At 34.8% G+C, this 20,021-nt stretch overlaps 1 non-coding gene across 1 annotated transcript; it reads right to left on the reverse strand.

Moving 5' to 3' along the window:
- Window positions 1–864: 864 nt before the first annotated feature.
- On the reverse strand, window positions 865–970 carry LOC119873169. The gene has a single exon (XR_005363950.1). It is a non-coding gene; the product is annotated as a U6 spliceosomal RNA (small nuclear RNA).
- Between the last annotated feature and the right edge of the window lie 19,051 nt (window positions 971–20,021).

Raw genomic sequence — 20,021 nt, forward strand, 5'->3', positions numbered from 1 at the left:
GCTGCACCAGTTCACATTCCCACCAACAGTGTAAGAGGGTTCCCTTTTCTCCGTATCCTCTCCAACATTTGTTGTTTCCTGCCTTGTTAATTTGCCCCATTCTCACTGGTGTGAGGTGGTATCTCATTGTGGTTTTGATTTGTATTTCCCTGATGGCAGTGATGCAGAGCATTTTCTCATGTGCATGTTGGCCATGTCTATGTCTTCCTCTGTGTGATTTCTCTTCATGTCTTTTGCCCATTTCATGATTGGATTGTTTGTTTCTTTGCTGTTGAGTTTAATAAGTTCTTTATAGATCTTGGAAACTAGCCCTTTATCTGATAGGTCATTTGCAAATATCTTCTCCCATTCTGTAGGTTGTCTTTGAGTTTTGTTGACTGTATCCTTTGCTGTGCAAAAGCTTCTTATCTTGATGAAGTCCCAATAGTTCATTTTTGCTTTTGTTTCTTTTGCCTTCGTGGATGTATCTTGCAAGAAGTTACTGTGGCCGAGTTCAAAAAGGGTGTGCCTGTGTTCTTCTCTAGGATTTTGATGGAATCTTGTCTCACATTTAGATCTTTCATCCATTTTGAGTTTATCTTTGTGTATGGTGCAAGAGAGTGGTCTAGTTTCATTCTTCTGCATGTGGATGTCCAATTTTCCCAGCACCATTTATTGAAGAGACTGTCTTTCTTCCAATGGATAGTCTTTCCTCCTTTATCGAATATTAGTTGCCCATAAAGTTCAGGGTCCACTTCTGGATTCTCTATTCTGTTCCACTGATCTATGCGTCTGTTTTTGTGCCAGTACCACACTGTCTTGATGACCACAGCTTTGTAGTACAACCTGAAATCTGGCATTGTGATGCCCCCAGATATGGTTTTCAAAAATATGGAACGCTTCACGAATTTGCGTGTCATCCTTGCGCAAGGGCCATGCTAATCTTCTCTGTATCGTTCCATTTTAGTATATGCGCTGCCGAAGCGAGCACAGATCTTAGTTTCTAAATACCATTTAAGTCTATACATTTTAAGGATTATTTATTTTACCATAATTTATCACTGGCAGGTTTTCAGGCAGCAACTGTACTCCTTTCTCAAATTATCTAAGTTATTTGACATTTAAATGTCAAATTCAACATTTACAGTAATACAATGCACATATTCAGTTGATGTGGAAATAAATGTCTATAACCAAATCCCTGCATGCATAATAATAGAAACTACATAGCAACTGCTTTCTGGTCAACAATTGTAAAACATCCTCAATTGTATTTTGACCTCTGAAATCAGGATGTATCAATGAAAACTAAAAATATGCAACTTAGAATGAATGAAATACTGTAAATGTAAAATGTCTGAGATATGGTCAGCAATTAAGTCAATAAAGTCTGGCTGGATCGCAAATTTAATATTAATATTAATTTACTCTTAAATTACCCATCCAATGCAACTCCTTTACCTCTTTACACATTGCTGACAAAAACCATTATTATAAAATAACTGTTAGCCAGCATATGTGTATCCAAAGAAATGCCCCTTTTCCCAAATGAAACACTGATTTAAAAAAAAAAAAAAGGCATCTCAGGGCAGACTAAAATAGAACTGTATGAATTGGTAATTCATTCTGATTAAGGTTACATATATGCACATACCCACACATGTGCACATGCACATACATGTGTAATTTGTATATATGACAATTACACCAGCTTTGATATATTAGAAAATGTCTTCAGAAAAGACATTCAGAAAATTAAGCCTTGGGATACCTGGGTGGCTTAGCGGTTAAGCTTCTGCCTTTGGCTCAGGGTGTGATCCCAGTTTAGGGATCGAGTCCCATATCAGGATCCCTGTGAGGAGCCTGCTTCTCCCTCTACCTATGTCTCTGCCTCTCTCTGACTCTCATGAATAAATAACATCTTTAAAAGAAAAGAAAAAGAAAGTTAAGCCTTAAATCAATATAACCTAGATTCTAATTGAGTCCATTAACTTAAAATATTTCTACTTAAAAATCACTATCATTAAATTCCATCTCCATGAAATTGTTTTAGAATGCAAACACATATATTTTTATTTTTATTCATGTGTTATAAAGCTTTCAACATGGACTCTTTTGGGGTCCAATTCATTGATTTTAGTACATAATGTTCTCACAATGGATGAGGAGTTAATTAGTAGCAGTTTGTGCCATATTTTCTCCACAAATAAATCCTGAGATTGATTCAAAATAGCAATTCATAACCTTATACAAAAGCACACAATAATTTCAACTAGAGTTAAACTTTGCCACATATGGTTCCTTTCCATTATTAACAAATGACTACTGGATGAACAAATGATTACTTGGCAGTAACTCTGATTCTAGAAAAAGGAACAATTGAAAACATTTTAATAACTATATAATTAATGCAAAAATGGTGTCTTCTGCTTATGAATAAACTTCTGAATTTTCACAATTTAACTACTGATCTGTTATTCCACTGTTCTACTTTTATAGCATAGGTACTTGCTTAAAATCATTTGGAATGCTATTCTTTCCCTGGAAGAAGGTATTTCTAAAATCAAATTGTTCATCTTTGAGTAGCAAATCAGCCTCAAAGGTGTTTGTACCTGATAAAATATTGCTAGCATCTTTATAAGTTTATAAATAGTTTATAACCAGGGTAAGAAAACTAGAGAATTTTTATCCAGACAATGACAATAAAACACAGAAAAACAAACGTGTATTTGGCATCAAAAGTTCCTGGTTATATTTTCACAATGAATTTCTAGCCTGTGATCTCCATCATATTACCTAACTTCTCCCTTAGTTTCCTGATTTATAAAATAGGAAAAATAATGATACACTATACCATTGTTGGGATCATTATGTTCATGCATATAAAGTTCCTGATATAAGAGTGCCCAATAAGTGATATTACATGCATTCAAATGATTCATAATCCATACATACAAAAGGTTTCGTTTTCACCTTTGCATATTACACATTTCAATGAAATATTAAAACATATTGATGTATTTGTAAGTTAGTTATGTACATACTATGCTTTTGCATTGAATTCTATTTTAATATTTAACTTTTCAGACATAATCTGTAGCCCCAGTGAATATCAGAGCTCCTCAATGACAGGGACATTCCTCTACACTTTAATGCTCTTGCCCACCCTGGCAACAGTGTTTCTGACAAAACTCCTAAGGAGCTTAAAAATAATTCAACAAAAACCAAAGCCAAAATAACAAAAAACACTTAGAAGTGTTACAACCAGATCAGGTAAGCAGCATCCCATGGAGAACTTTCTCTTGTTTGGGTACATCATATACTATACTAATATGTGATGCTGCTTATAGAAAGTGATTAAATTTTATCAAATTTAATAAGTATGCACATATACTTAACCAGTCACATAAAAATCATTTCCTTTTTCTTTCATTCTACATCAACCTATTCTGTTCATATTTTCTATCCATCTGCATAGATTATTTCTTTTTTTTTCTGTGTGTGAAAGGTCAGCAAAGAATTATCTGATCAGAATATAGATTATTTTTCTACACACTTTTCTCTAAATCCTGTGAATAGTTATTGAAAATAAAATGCTAAAACTAAAAAGTAAAATTTATAAGTGAAAAATATTTTAAAGGGCAGCCTGGGTGGCTCAGCTGTTTAGCGCCGCCTTCAGCCCAGAATGTGATCCTGGAGACCCGTGATCGAGTCCCACGTCAGGCTCCATGAGGGAGCCTGTGTCCCTCTGCCTGTGTCTCTGCCCACCCCTCCCCCCCTCAGTGTGTGTCTCTCATGTATAAATAAATAAAATCTTTAAAAAAAAATTAAAAATATTTTAAAGGTATTTATATTAGTATATAAACATATATTAATTAACATGTATATAAGAAACTATAGGCGTACCCAAATGGCTCAATGAGTTAAGTGAAGTGTCCAACTCTTGATTTAAGCTCAGGTCATGATCTCAGGGTCCTGAGATTGAGCCCCACATCCATCTCTGTGTTCAGCAGGTAGTCTGCTTGAGATTCTCTCTCTCCCTTTACCCTTCTCACTGCTGTTTCATGCTCTCTCTCACACATAGATAAATAAATAATGTAATAGGCTTCATAACAAATGACAAATTTAATCCTCCTTGTCCAAAATGTTTTGAATTGTTGAAAGACAACTCTCATTCAAGAAGTGGGTCAAGCAAAAATTAGTTTCTGTCAGCAGAAAGTCAGTTTAGTGACTGTCAGTAAATCCTTAACAGGCACAGAAGGAGAAAAACTACTTAGGTAAATGAAAGAGCCTAAGTAGCTAAACTTCAGAGCCAGGAGCAAAGACTAAAAGGCTCACATTTGGAAAAAACAAAAACAAAAACAAAATCCCCACCTATTTTGGTATGCAGCAAAAAATGCCACAACTTTTCTGGTATAGAAACACTCTGAGAACTGAGCCAAAAAATCCTCACATTTTAGTCTGTGATTTCATTTGACACATTAAGTCATGAAATGTTATAGCTAGATGGACCTTAGAGAGCCTGTCATCCACACTCCCCGATTTACAGTAAAAAGTGCATTGGATTTGGAGTCCAAATACTTGAGTTAATTTCCTGATCTGTATTTAATATGCCATTTGAACTTCGAACCTCCTTTTCATATCCACAAAACTAGGAAAATGGTATCTATGTTACAGTTTTATAATGGTAATTATATTAGTTTCCTATTACTACTGAAAAAAAAAAAAGTCATCACAAACTTGGTGAATTATAAAACATGAATTCATTATCTTACAATTCTGGAGGCCAGAGACCTGCAAGGCTCACACTAAGTTAAAACCAAGGTATTAGCAGGCTTGAATTCCTTTTGGAGGCTCTAAGGTAAATGTTATCTTACCTTTTCTGGCTTTAGAGGCTGCCAGAAGTTCTTGGCTCCTGGTGCATTTCTTTCCACTCTGACATCAACTCTCCTACCTCTTCTACCTCTCCTGCTTCTCCCTCTCTCCTTCTCTTATAAAGACCTGTTAATAACATTAAGCATACTTGGATAAACCAGGATACCCTCCCTATCTCAGCGCCAGCTGATTAACAACCTTAATTCTATGAATAATCTTAATTCCTATTCCATTCTTTAAAGATTTATTTATTTATTTATTTATTTATTTATTTATTTGAGAGAGAGAGAGAGAGACTGAGACATAGGCAGAGGGAGAAGTAAACTCCATGCAGGGAGCCAGATGTGAGACTCGACCCTGGGTCTCCAGAATCACACCCTGGGCTGAAGGTGGCGTTAAACCACTGAGCCAGCTGGGCTGCCCAATTCCTCTTCCCTTTTAACAACATATTCACAGGTTCTAGGGATTTGGATGTAGATATTTGGAGGTAGAGAGTGCATTATTTTGCCTGTCATTACAACTACTTAAATAATACATCATAAAGTGCCTGTGACACAAACTATTTCTGTTAGAAGTAAGAAACAATGGTCAAAGTCTCATTGTTAGTCAGCGGCTGAGCTCACCTTGGCCTTAGGTCTCCTAAGGCCTGACCAGAATATTAGACACAATATAAGGGATCTGTAGGAAGCATATATAGGCAGGACCAAAAACTTAGCTTAGATTCAAGATGAACTTCTGACATCAAATTGCCTAGATTGACTATAGTTCCATAATTGTTTAATGCTGAGAACTTTAGCAAGTTTCTTAATATTTCTGAGCCATATGTAAAATAAGTATAGTAGTACTTACTTCAGAGCTTTATTGAAAAAGGTAAAATTCATGGAAAGTGCTTAGCAAACTGACACACACAGCAGGTACTCAATGGATGTTAATTATCTTCAATACCTTAGATCACTACATCCACCTACCAGTCACAAAATAGTTACACTCAGCACCCTGGAATATAAAAATTTAATTCAGACTCATGTTATGTTCTTAAGAAGTCTATAGTCCAATAGTGAAATAAGTTAAATATATTTATTTAGCTAATTAAGGTATTTTCATATGTAAAGTCGCCTTCTTCACACCATTCTATAACACTTTAATCTACAAAGCTGCCAAGTCACAGGGAAAACCTGTAAAAGTCCGTTGTTGAGCATGATCATCAAATCCAAAAGCTTCTGACAATGAAAATTAAATTACCACATCAAGAAAAATATAAACTGCTAAAAATAAGATCTGTGGAAATTATATAAGATCATATATTAAAATATATATTTCTATATGTGTGTATGCATATATATATACACACACTCATATAGAGAGACACATATATAAAACCAAGGTTAATTTACATAGATCCAAGAGCTGTGTATTTTTAGAAATTGATTTGTGAATGTACTTTGTGTTCAGTGAGGACTTATTTAAGATAAACTTGTAGACCTTTTCAAGGGTATAAACTGGACAGTGAGTTTATGGTGAATTCTTTAAGAGAAATCTAGTAGAAGATTCTGAAGGGCAAGGGCACAACAGGATTTTAAAGTGAGTCAGTGACCTTGTAATTATAGTAGGTGAGCTAAGAATGTGATATTTTATACAGTTAGAAGGACTTGATTCTAAAAGTCAAGAGAACTTAAATAGTAATGCCAAATATCTCTCCATTGAATAAGTTATCCTATCCTATCTGGTTCTCATCAAGGTAGATACCATGTTCTTAGATGAAGCTCAATATCTTAGTAGTTAGTGTTCCACAAATTCAATTTAATTTTAAAGAAAATCACAATAAGAAGTTTTAAGTACCTTAAAAAAACTGATTCTTAAGTTAAGCTAGAAGAAATTTTGCCTGAAAATATAAAATTATTTTCTAAAAAATATAATTAGGAGATTAATCTATAAAATATGCTATAAAATACATTAACTAAAAATATTGTGAAGACTGCCAGTTTTCTTTTTTTTTTTTAAATATTCTTTTTTTTTATTTTTTCAAATTTATTTATGATAGTCACACAGAGAGAGAGAGAGAGGCAGAGACATAGGCAGAGGGAGAAGCAGGCTCCATGCACCGGGAGCCCGACGTGGGACTCGATCCCGGGGCTCCAGGATCGCGCCCTGGTCCAAAGGCAGGCGCCAAACCGCTGCGCCACCCAGGGATCCCAAGACTGCCAGTTTTCATTTCCCCATGTAAAAAGCTTTAAAGTCTGACCTCACAACAAATAAAAAACTGAATAGACTGAAAAATCAACTCTTATTGGGTCCATATATGAAGGGAGGACACAGAACACACTTCTGCTCCCAAGATTAGAGAGACAGATTGATGAATGTAGAGAGTCATGACTTCTTGGAGCAGAGACTTTTCAGCAGAAATTGCCAGGGGAACCAGTGCTGGAGTAGGAAAATTTGACCTATAATTGACAAATTGCTGGAGGCTAAGTGCTGACAACTCTGAGTTGAAAGTTCCAAGAGGGCTCCACAATATTGTGGAATTTACCTAGAGATCTTGACTAGATTCCCATAATAAATTTCAGAAAAAAAAAAAAATTCCCTCTTGCTTCCTGAAGGGAAATGCCCAACTCCAACTGGCTCTAGCATTTCACCTGGAAAAAGAAAAATACTCAAATCCAGCCCAACTGGATTTAACTACTTATGGATCTTGGCTGAAGTACCTGACAAAATTCAAGAAGCCACTGCAGAGGTCAAGACAGAGTACATATAGAGGGAGAGATGGGTCATGGAGTGAATATATTTTTTAAGATATGTGGACAGAGTACTAAAAGGATCTCAGACTAAGTCTAGATTGGTCAATGCAAACCAAAACAATAAGATTTTAGTTAGTCCCAGAGTTCTTATCTAAGGAGCACATAAGAGGAAAGGTTTTGGGAGGCAGGGAAGACTGTTGATCACAAAGCTTCTGGGGAAGTCATATCAAGAATTTAACATTTACTTGTGATCCTGTAGGCTTCTAACTAGGACATGTACTTATATGAGAGGCTAGAGTTAGTCACTGCAGGCTTCTTGGTCAAACAAAATGGATGCAGAGGTAGCAATACCTCAGCAGCTTAGTTAAACTCTCAACATTAAGGAAGGAGAAAAAAAATGGAATCACAGAAAATGTTCAATTAAAATCACAAAAGGCAGAAAAAGAGTAAAGACAAAAATAGGAACAAAAAACAAGGGCAACAAATAGAACACAGTAATGAATATGGTAGATACTAATCCAACTATATCAATAATCATGTGATATGTCAATGGTCTAAATGCACCAATCAAAAGACAGAGATTGTCAGAGTGGATAAAAAAAAAATGACCAAACTATATGTTGCTATGAGAAATTCATTATAAATATTAAGACACATATAGATTAAAAGTAGGAGAAAAATATGCCACAATAACATTATCAAAAGAAAGAAGTAGCTATTTTCATTTCACACCCAGAATTTAAAGTAAGGAAAGTTATCAGGGATAAGGGAAGGCATTGCTTAATAGTGAAAGAGTCAGTTGTCCAGGAATATACAGCAGTTCTTAATAAGTATGCACGTAACAACAGAATTTCAGACTACATAAGGCAAAAATTTATAGATCTGCAAAAAAAAAATAGATGAATATACTATCATAATTATTTTCAACATCCCTCTGTCAGAAATGGCCAGATCTAGAAGACTGAAACTTAGTAAGGCACATGGTTGAACTCAACAACACCATCAATCAACTGGATATAATTGACATCTATAGACTATTTTATCCAATAGTGCCAGGATATGCATTTTTCTCAAGCTCCCATGGAATAGCTGCCAAGACAGACCACATTCTGGGTCATAAAACATTCCATAATAAATTTAAAAGAATAAATTTAAAAGAATTATCTCCTCTCGGATTACAGTAGACTGAACTAGAAATCAATAATAGAAACATAACTAGATAAAGCTAAAATAAAGAGAATCAATAAATCAATACCATACTTCTAAATAAAATGAAAGAAGAAATCTCAAGAGCAATTTTGAAATATTCTGAACCAAATTAAAACAAAAACAGAAATTATCAAAATTTGTGTGATGCAGTGAAAGCAGTGCTTTGAGGGAAACTTATAGCATTGAATGCACATCACATATTAGAAAACAAGAAAGGTCTAAACTAATCATCTAAGTTCCTACCTTAGGAAACTAGAAAAAGAAAGGCAAATTAAATTCAAAATAAGTAGAATAAAAGAAATACTAATAATTAGAGTAGAGATCAATAAAATTGAAATAATAAATAAAGAAAATCAACAACAAGCCAAAAGCTGGTTCTCTGTAAAGTTCAACAGAATCTTTAAGTCTCTAGCCAGGCTAACAAAGAAAAAAGGGGGGACACAAGATAGCCTAAATGAAATGGACTAATTCTTTTGAAAGACACAATCTGTTAAAACTCACACAAGAAGTAATATATAATATAAATAGACCTATATCTATTATAGAAATTGAATCAATAATTAACAACCTTCTACCTCCCAAAAGAGACATCGTCAGACCTAGATGGATTCATCGGAAAAAATTATGCCAATTCTTCTCAATCTCTTCCAGAGAGTAGAAGCAGAAGTAACACTATCCAACTCATTCTACAAGGCCAGCATTTCCCTAACACCAAACCCAATAAAGACATTACAAGAAAACTGTAGACTGATACTGAAAAAATCCTCAACAAACTATTAACAAATCATTCTCTGCATGAGTGTTTAGCAGCCTTATTCACAAATGCCAAAACTTGGAAGCAGCTGTGCTCTTCAGTGGGTGGATGGATTAATAAACAGTAGTACATCCAGGCAACATAATATTATTCAGCACTAAAAAGAAATGAACTGTCAAGCCATAAAAATACATAAAAGATCTTTCTTTTTTAAGACATGGAGGATTCTTAAATCTATATTACTAAGTGAAATAAGCCAATCTGAAAAGGTCACATACTTATTATTTCAAATATATGACATAACTGGAAAAGACAAAACTATGAAGACAATAAAAGGATAAGTGGTTGGTAGGCATGAACCAAAGAGATGCACAGGCAGGCATAGAGAATTTTTTGGCAGTGAAAATACTATGTGTATCATACTAATGGATGTATGCCATGATACATTATATGAAACAATAAAATATAAAATACCAAGAGTGATCTCCAAGATAAACTGTAGAATTTGGGTGACTATGATGTGTCAATGTTGGTTCATCCTTTCGGTAAAATTGTATGATTCTGGTGCATGATGTTGATAATGGGGGAAGCTCTACATGTATAAGGGCAGTAGGTATATGGGAAATCTATTACATTTCTCTCAACTTTGCTGTAAATCTGAAACTGCTTCTAAGAATTTGCACTTATACTGAAAAATAATTGTGGTGTTGGCACAGGATTAATACACAAATCAATCCCTGAAATAGAATTTAGAAACAGTACTGCAATATTCAGCTGATATTACTGGTATGTTGCAGTTTATGTCCTGCCAAGGTGCCCACATGTCTTATTCCAATCCCAGTCCTTTCTAGGAACCACTAAAGAAATTCCACAGCTCAGAATCCAGTAGCAGTAGGCTTAATGCTAGCAAAGCAGGTTTCTGGGACCTCCTTCAGCACAAAAGTCTGTCAGTTCTGATTGATCAGTTCATTTATCATTATGGTTACTAAACATATTGAATATCACCTTATATATTTATAGGTATAAATATCTGATAAGATTAGAGTATGGGGAAGCTAAGAAGGTTCGTAGATGACATGATCCTGTACATAGAAAACCCAAAAGACTCCACCTCAAGATCGCTAGAACTCATACAGCAATTCAGCAATGTGGCAGGATACAAAATCAATGTTCAGAAATCTGTGGCATTTCTAGACACTAGCAATGAGACTGAAGAAAAAGAAATTAAGGAGTCAATCCCATTTACAATTGCACCCAAAAGCATAAGATACCTAGGAATAAACCTGGCCAAAGAGGTAAAGGACCTATACCCTAAAAACTACAGAACACTTCTGAAAGAAATTGACGAAGACACAAAGAGATGGAAAAATATTCCATGCTCATGGATTGGAAGAATTAATATTGTGAAAATGTCAATGCTACCCAGGGCAATTTATACGCTCAATGCAATCCCTATCAAAATACTATAGACTTTCTTCAGAGAGTTAGAACAAATAATCTTAAGATTTGTGTGGGAGATGTGGTGTATATATACAATGGAATATTACTCAGCCAATAGAAATGACGAATACCCACCATTTGCTTCAACATGGATGGAACTGGAGGGTATTATGCTGAGTGAAGTAAGTCAATCGGAGAAGTACAATCATTATATGGTTTCATTCATTCAGGGAATATAAAAAATAGTGAAAAGGATTATAGGGGAAAAGAGAGAAAATGAGTGGGAAAAATCAGAGAGGGTGACAAAACATGATAGACTCTTAACTCTGGGAAACGAACAAGGGGTGGTGGGTGGGGGGATGGGGTGACTGGGTGATGGGCACTGAGGGGGGCACTTGACAAGATGGGCACTGCGTGTTATACTATATGTTGGCAAATCAAACTCCAATAAAAATATACATATGTAAGTTTTATAGTTATAAGAACTTGATTGCCAAAAATAAGACATCAATTTTTGTGTATAGTGTTTCCATTAATTTTTCTATACTTGTGGGGTTTCAACATATATACACTCTACATATATACAAAATGTTATGGACTACATATTTGTGTCCCCCAAACTCATACGTTGAAACTCAAAGTCTCAACTTGATGGAATGTGGAGATGGGGTCTTTGGATGGTAATTAGGATATGAGAATGGAGCCCTCACAACAGAATTAGTATCCTTTTAAGAAGAGATAGAGGGGCACCTGGGTAACCTCTATCGTTCGTTGAGTGTCTGATTCTTGATTTCAGCTCAGGTCATGATCTCATGGGTCATGGGATCAAGTAACGGATTGGGCTCCATGCTCCGGGGGGATCAGCTGGAAGGTTTTCCCCCCTGCCCCTCCCCCCACTCATGTGCTCTCTCTCCTCCCTCCCTCTCAGTTTCACAGCTAGAGAGGAATTTTGCCTCAGGATAACTAGTACCTCAAGTCTCAACCATATCTGATTTAGATGATATTGAGATAAGACTTTGGACGTTAGATTTAGAATTGATGCTGGAGTGAGTTCAGACATTTGAGGGTATTGGGATGAAATAGATGCATTTGTCACGAAGGAAAGATGAATTCTGGGTGTCCAGGGATGGAATGTTATAGACTGCATGTTTGCACCCCACCTCAAATTCATATGTTGAAACCATAATTCCCAATGTAATAGTATTTGGAGATGGGGCCTTTGGGGGTTAATTAGGTCATGAGAGTGGGACCATTATGATGGGATTAGTTCTCTTACATTAGAGACATCGGAGAGCTTCCTCTCTCTTCTACCTCTCTCTCTTTCTCCCTTCCTCTCCCAACACCCCATTTCCCTGTCAGTGAGTATATAGCAAAAAGGCAGCTTTCTACTAGTCAGAAGCCTAACCTCAGCAGACACCAGGTCAGCCAAGACCTTGATCCTGGACTTCACACCCTCCAGGACTGTGAGAAATAAATGTTTGCTGTTTAAACGACCTAGTCTATGGTATTTTTATTGTAGCAGTCCAAAATGACAAAAAAAGTAATACCATATCTTTCCAATTCTGAGAGGTTGTATAAAGTCAAATATTTGAATTGTTATAGTCATTATAAATTGGGACACTCAACACAGATTCCAATCTCTTTCTGTTTTTCTTACCTTCCAAAGGCTGGAAAACTAAAATACTAAATTTACCTGTGCCGCTAGTTGGTGCAGTATGACAGGAATATAAAAGTACACGTGTTATATTTTCTCATGCTATCCTTCCTACTGCCTGGAATATGTTATATTTGTAATATTGTCACTAGGGATGATAGAGCAAAAAGGGAAAAAGTTTCTGGTTCCTTCATGAAAGTTTTGGATTGCTATAATCTCCATGGACTACCCACTTCTAGATGACTTTCATGCGAGAAAATTAAATCTTTTATTTGCCTAAGCTTCTATAGTAGAGTTTCTGTAACTCATTTAAAAAAATCAATTCTAACTGATATACAGACCCAGGAAAAATTTTACTTCTAGTCTACTTTTTTTCTCCAGAGGACTTAGTGGATTCCTCTATAAGCAATTGAAGTATGGCTACCTTTCTTTCTTTGTATTTTGTAACTCTAGAGTAATGGTAAATCAGTTGGCTTTATGTTTCATTTACCTGAAGAGATTCTCACAGAACTGTGTGCCTTTGAAGGACAAAGACAGCCTTCACAATATTCACATTCCCTATGGTGTTTAGGACAGTACCTTTCTTTTAGCAGATGCACAAAACTATTTTATTTAAGTTGAAGAATAAAGTAGAAAGTCACAGTGAAAGAATAGAACAGATATGAAAAAAAGAATAATATAGGAAAATAACTTTATAAGACAAGGAATAAAAATCGTTGGACCACATTATTTGGTTTTTGTTTTATCTCAGAAATGCAATAATGATTTAAAAATCTGTGATTTTTTTCAAGATTTTATTTATTTATTCAGGAGAGACACACAGAGAGAAGCAAAGACATAGGCAGAGGAAGAGGTAGGCTCCCTGGCAGGAGCCTGATAAGGGACTCAATCCCAGGACCCCAGGATCTTGACCTGAGAAAAAGGCAGACACTCAACCAACCTCTGAGCCACCAAGCAGTCCCTTAAAACTCTGTTTTACTAAGAAATCAGTAGCTATCAGCTTACCCAAGGTATCAGCACTTCCTAACACCTATTAATTCTCAGGTAATGTCTTATATCTCAACTATTTTTGCCTAATTGAAATAATATAGTATTTCAAATTTGTCTTCAGAACAAAGGTGACAGAAATACCAAAATTCTTTTGAGCTTAAAATATTTTTCTATTTTTTTAACAGAGAAAATGAGCAATTGGGACAAAATGAGGAAAAGGCAAATTTAACTTTGTAACTCACAGCTGAATTTAGTGTAGGAAATCAGAAGAAGACCAACACAATGAATAAAACTTTTTAATAATCCTCCAGTTTTCATTTAGTTTTCAGTCTAAAATGTGGGTCATGGAGAATTTTGCAACCATTTGGGCCTGACTCAAGCAACCTTCTCAGCAACATGCATTAACTTTTTTATATCATCACCACCATTTATTAAAGAACTATTATCAAAATTCAGCAGGAAAGTTAATTGAATTCTTGATCTCCAACTTCTACGGGCTTTCAGTCAGTTAGCCATGCAAATGAGGAAAATTGAAAGATGATTCATTATAGTTGATAAGCAGTATAAATATTTACTGTTACCTTCTTTTTCACTCACCAAGATTTAGACTGGCATAATTATCTCCATCTCCAGAGTAAAAAGGACACTACAACACTTGTAGACCCAAATCCTATGTAGCCTCCATAGGTGCAAAGGGTTTAAATCTTCTGTTCTCCAATTGAAAAAGAAGTAAAAGAAATATCCTCTTAATCATAGTGAAAAATAAGCTCCTAAATAATAGCAGAGCACTACAGTATATTCTATGCTTCATCCTTTCAACTGTGTTAATTTTAAATCAGTTGATCATTTGTTTGATAGACATGAGTATGATTTAAGTAGGGAATCTTCTAGTAGCTATATAGTGTGAAATTTTTTTGAAAGATGAGAAAATTATATGGAGAAATTACTTTTTGTCATCAATTATTTTAATTTCCTGAAACTATTAGTTAAACTAGAGACTGCATGGTTCGTAGAATTACACTGACACAAAGACAGAATATTCATGAAAATAAAGTTCCATAATTCTGATTTTCATTTTATTTTAATTACATCATTAGATCAAAGAGGACCTAAAGAAAACTATTTATAAAATTCTAACCATGTTATAATGCTTTAAAGATATTATGGACTCTGGTTACATTTTGTTGACATTATAGATACTCGGTAACAAATAGATGTATCTCGGCCCTATGAAAGCCAAATTAAAACTCGGCATTCAGAAAGCCTTGGCACACAATACCTGTTGTCTGCCTAGCATTCGCTCTGCAGCCTCTTGCCTTTCATAATGTATAGGGCCCATTCTTGAGCAATTCTCCTAGCATGCAGGCTAGTGGGGGTCACATAATTCCTCACCATCACAAGCTTGTCATTTTAATACGCAGATTAAAACTAATTAAAGCTTTTATATCTGAAAATTAACACTATATAGTACAACGTTGTTATTCTTTTTAAAAATTTTTTTTCAACTTTGTTATTCTTTACAAAAAGACACTTACATATGTGCTATTTAGTGGGACACAGAAATTTTATAAGGTGAATGTGGAAATCTCACATTGAATAAATGAAGCAACTTTAGAAGGTCAAGGCTATTTAAAGAAGTTCCAGAAATCAAACACTTGACAAATAGCTCTTCTCTGACCGGAACCTGCATAAAGAGATTAATGTTCGGCCAAACCCCTATAAATGTCACTAGTAGTATAACCAGATGCTTTGTCCCATCTAGAAGTTCTACCTAAAGCCAAATTTGCCGGGGCTGTGTAGTCAGGGTTCTCTAAAGAAACAACCATTCATTCATTAATTCGTGAATTCATTCATACATTCATAGGAATTGGCTTATGCTTACATGATTGTAGAGGCTAAGAAGCCCCAACATCTGCAGTCAGCAAGCTGAAGACCGGGAGAACCGATGGTATAGTTCCAGATACAGTCTGATGACCTGAGAACTCACCAGGAAAACTGATGATGTAATTTCCAGCCTGAGAGCCAACTGGCTTGAAATCAGTAAAGAGCAGTTATTTCAGTTTGGATCTGAGGGCAGGAAAAGATCAAGGTCCCAACTCAATAGTCTAGTAGGAAGAGTTTCTTCTACTCAGCCTTTTTGTTCTACGTAAGTGTTCGGTTCGTTGGATGAGGTCCACCCACATTAGGAAAGGCAGTCTGTTGTGCTAAATCTACCAATTCAAATATTAATTCCATCCAGAAACATCCTCACATATGTACATACTCAGAATAATGTTTAACCCAATATCTGGGCACCTCATGGCCTGGTCAAGGAGAACACATAAAATTAACCATTACAGGGCTCTTCTGCCCACCCCAAGAGAAGAAAAGAAAATATGGCTAGGTAACCATAGTGACCACAATTTCATCAACTAATTTTTTTTAATGTTGTTCATTGTTAGAGTGGTTAATATAAATAAACTTTATAACTTATTTTTAAATTCTATACTGTCAAAAAAGAAATTGTACTAGGCACTTGTTAAAAATGGTAAGGAAGAGTCGATTCAAGAATATTGCAAGATGGATCAATGTTACTGCTATTGGGGAGAAAGACTGAACTCCATTGAAAGGAAAGGCAAAGAGTGTTTAAGTACTGAGGTGAGCTAGAGGACATTAGAGGTAAGACTGGTCATCATGATTAGGTCATCTCTATCCGCTAATTGATTATAAAAAGTAGTCTCCTACCCTCTCATAATGCCTTGGTGACAAGGACACTATCCTTTTTGGTGATTACATTTCAGAAGGTTAGTTTCCAGATTCCTGGGGAAGACATTCCTGGGGTCTAAAACTTGCCAGAGGCTGGGAGAAAACTTATATCTCAAAAAAGTAGAAAAATAATTTATAATTTCAAGGTTTCTAAAGTATATGCTCTATGTAAATGGAGGTCAGGGGCCTATAGTCAAGAAGAAACCTGCCTAAAGTTTAGTCCTGCTGAGGAGAACATAAGGGAAATTTTGGTCAATATCAAAACTTTACTCATAACTTTCCAGTTTATCATTCAAAAGCAAAAATAAGGTGTGGGGTATAGTACACGGGCATATGTTGCAGGATTGTTTGTAAAAACTGATAATTTTTCAACTTCATTTACCCATTTCAGTGTCCAGTATTTAAAATTTTGCCTCTTTGTTATGTCCATGAATCTCCAGCATATATACTGTAGTGTGCTTTGAATATATATGAGATATTATTAATTAGCTGAAGCAAGTGATACTGGATTATTAGGTAATAACATTGAACTTACTAGCATCCAGGGGACTTTTACAATCACAAGCAGATGGAAGTGTTTTTAATGCACGTTGAATGAATTGACAGATAAAATGTTTACCTAGTCCCTAGTGTTCTTGCTTCTTCTTTACTATTGCATTTGCTTTCCCAAATACTTTCTCCAGAAAATTCTACATATTCAGTTTTAATATATCCCTTTACATTATTAAAATTGGGAATAACAGCTGAATTAAATACATTTGCTCTAAACTTTAGACAATATAATACATGCTCTAGGTTTTTGGGTTTTTTTTTTTTAACTTTAACATAGGTGATGGTCCTGAGAAACAAATCTAGGAACTAAATATTTGATATATAATAGTATATACTATTTCCTATAACATATAAAATATCACAATTATTTATATTGCTTTTGTTTCTAAATATGTTGTTATATGAATTATGTGCTATCTTTCATCAATTTGTATTAAGTCCAGAAATATCCTAGTTTATTTCTCCAGTTAGTAGTTTATATCCACTGATCCACTTAGTTTATATCCACTGATCAATTTTAATTGTACTTCTATTCCTATTTCTTTCATTGAGTAATTTATTCAATTATTCAACAAATATTTATTGAACACCATGTATATAACAGGTATTGTGATAATTACCAAAAACACAGGATACAATATATTGATATAATCACAGAAAGCAAAGTGGCTAGGCCTGAGGAATAAACCTGGATACTAATTTAAAGAGCACTTGAAATCATCATTGCTTGAATTTTAGACAATACACTACACTGGTTATTACAATGAGTGTCTAGTCAACGGTATTTAATAAAAGCTTCATTATGTTAATGGTATATATATATATATATATATATACACACACAGACAAACACACCATATATATCACTATGTAATTATACATTATATAATACATAAGTACATATAGGTATATATACTACATGATAATATTATATATATTAATATTATCTGTTAATATATTAGTAGCATATATACACACATATATACTACTGTTACTATTTCTATTACTACTACTGATGATAATTACAATAATGATAATAATCATACAAATATCTTTTTTTAAGATTTTGTTTATTTATTCATAGAGACACAGAGAGAGAGAGACAGAGACACAGGCAGAGGGAGAAGCAGACTCCATACAGAAAGCCTGAGTGGGACTCGATTCCGGGTCCGAGGATTACACCCCAGGCTGCAGGCGGCGCCAAACCGCTGTGCTACTGGGACTGCCCTAATCATACAAATATCTTAATACATACCTCATTATTATATTGTATTAGTTTACATTAATGCATAAAATAATTGTAATACTACTAATAACAACAATAAAGAAAGAATATGTATCAGAGATGAAGTCTGCTTTTAATAAAAAGCAGAGATTCAAATCTCTCCAGTACAAGCTTAACATCCAAATATGGGGCCTTGGTGCAAAGGAAATTTCTTAATTATCTCTGATTATCCCACAAGAAGTACAAGGAAAGGTAAAGAAGCTTCTATATCGTAAATCATAAAATATTATTATGATTTCCTCTTTAGAAAAATCAAGCAAATTTAAGCTAATTATACCTAGGTTTCAAACAGTGAGTGTATTTTCACTTAAAATGTTCTCAGAATTATCAATAGCTTTGCACTCACAAATACGATCTAACAGAAGAATTCTGATTTCTAATGTTATTAAATTGTTCCCTTAAGTAATAAAATGAGGCAATAAAATGATACACTAAAAAGTCTTGTTCTTCTGAATAAGGTAAAAGTAGAGAAAAAAACTAAGAAGAAGCAATCCCCCACCACTTCCAGAGCTGCCATCCAGAGGGACCACTTGCAAAGAACCAGCATCTCAGAGTTAGGAACACAGGAAAGAGTAGGATAACAGGATGAATTAGTCCTGGGTGGGATTCCTGGAGGACTCATTGTCCCTTAGATGATGCTTTGAGACCCAACAGAGACCCTCAAGAATGCCTACAGGATCTAGTAGAGTGGTCCAAAATAGAGGCCAGTCATCCTACAAGCACCTTCCTGAGGAGGATGCCCAGATGGTAAGAAATACTTTTCCAGCATCAAGGAGGGACACAAAGGAGTAATAGCTATTGGTGCCATTTTTCTCCTTTCCTTCTTTTTTTTTTTAATCCACAATGCCTAAATTAATAGGCTTTTTTTTCCCCTTATGTACAGTTTGATGTACAAAGAGTATACAGTTTATTGAAAACATCTTGGGAGATTGGAGAAATGTATAACTGGTTTTCTTAAATCAATTAAAAAGGTTCTGTATCTATACTGCAATAGCTTGTACAACTTAATTAACATTTCCAATCATGGTTTCCTCATATGTGAAATGGGCATATAAATTATAGTTATTTCATGGAAGCATTATGAAGATTAAATGTTATAAAGCTTAGGTCAGCAAACTTTGCCCATAAAGGGCCAGCTAGTGAATATTTCTTCTTTGTGGGCCAGATAGTCTTGGTCTCAGCTCCTCAATGCTGCATAGATGCAGCTACAGAAAATATACAAAAGAATGGAGGTAACTATGTTTCAATAATACTTTATTAAAAAAAAGGCGACAAGATGTGTATTGTAGATCATAGTTTGCTGACTGCTATTATCATGCATGATAAATGATTATCATAGGTCTTGTAACTTGGCATAATAACATCAGTAGATGCTACTATTATCATTAGATCTTAATTTATCTATTTAATTTCAGTAATATAGCTAATGGTAGTAGGAAGCTCATTCATTTTTTTATTCAACAAATAATTTAAGTCAGTATGCCAGGTTATTTATTATATATTCTCTGGAGTAGCATATGGTTATAGTCCATAAACGTAGGACTCCTATAGCACAAGGGAGAGTTGAGAAGCTTAAGGAGTGGATCTGAAGGTACAATAGAAACACATTACCAGATATATAGTATCTTAATTAATCTTTACTATAGCAGTTTACTTGGATACTAGGACCAGCATTTTCTGGAGCAGAAACTGAAGCCCAAAGAAGTATTCTGCAGAAAATCACATAACTAGTGAGGAATTATCATGTGAATTCAGGGCCATCAGAAAATAAAGCCCATGTTTTGTTGTTGTTGTTTATTTTGT

The sequence above is a fragment of the Canis lupus genome, chromosome 8 (genome assembly GCF_011100685.1).
Source record: "Canis lupus familiaris isolate Mischka breed German Shepherd chromosome 8, alternate assembly UU_Cfam_GSD_1.0, whole genome shotgun sequence".
Classification (NCBI taxonomy): domain Eukaryota; kingdom Metazoa; phylum Chordata; class Mammalia; order Carnivora; family Canidae; genus Canis; species Canis lupus.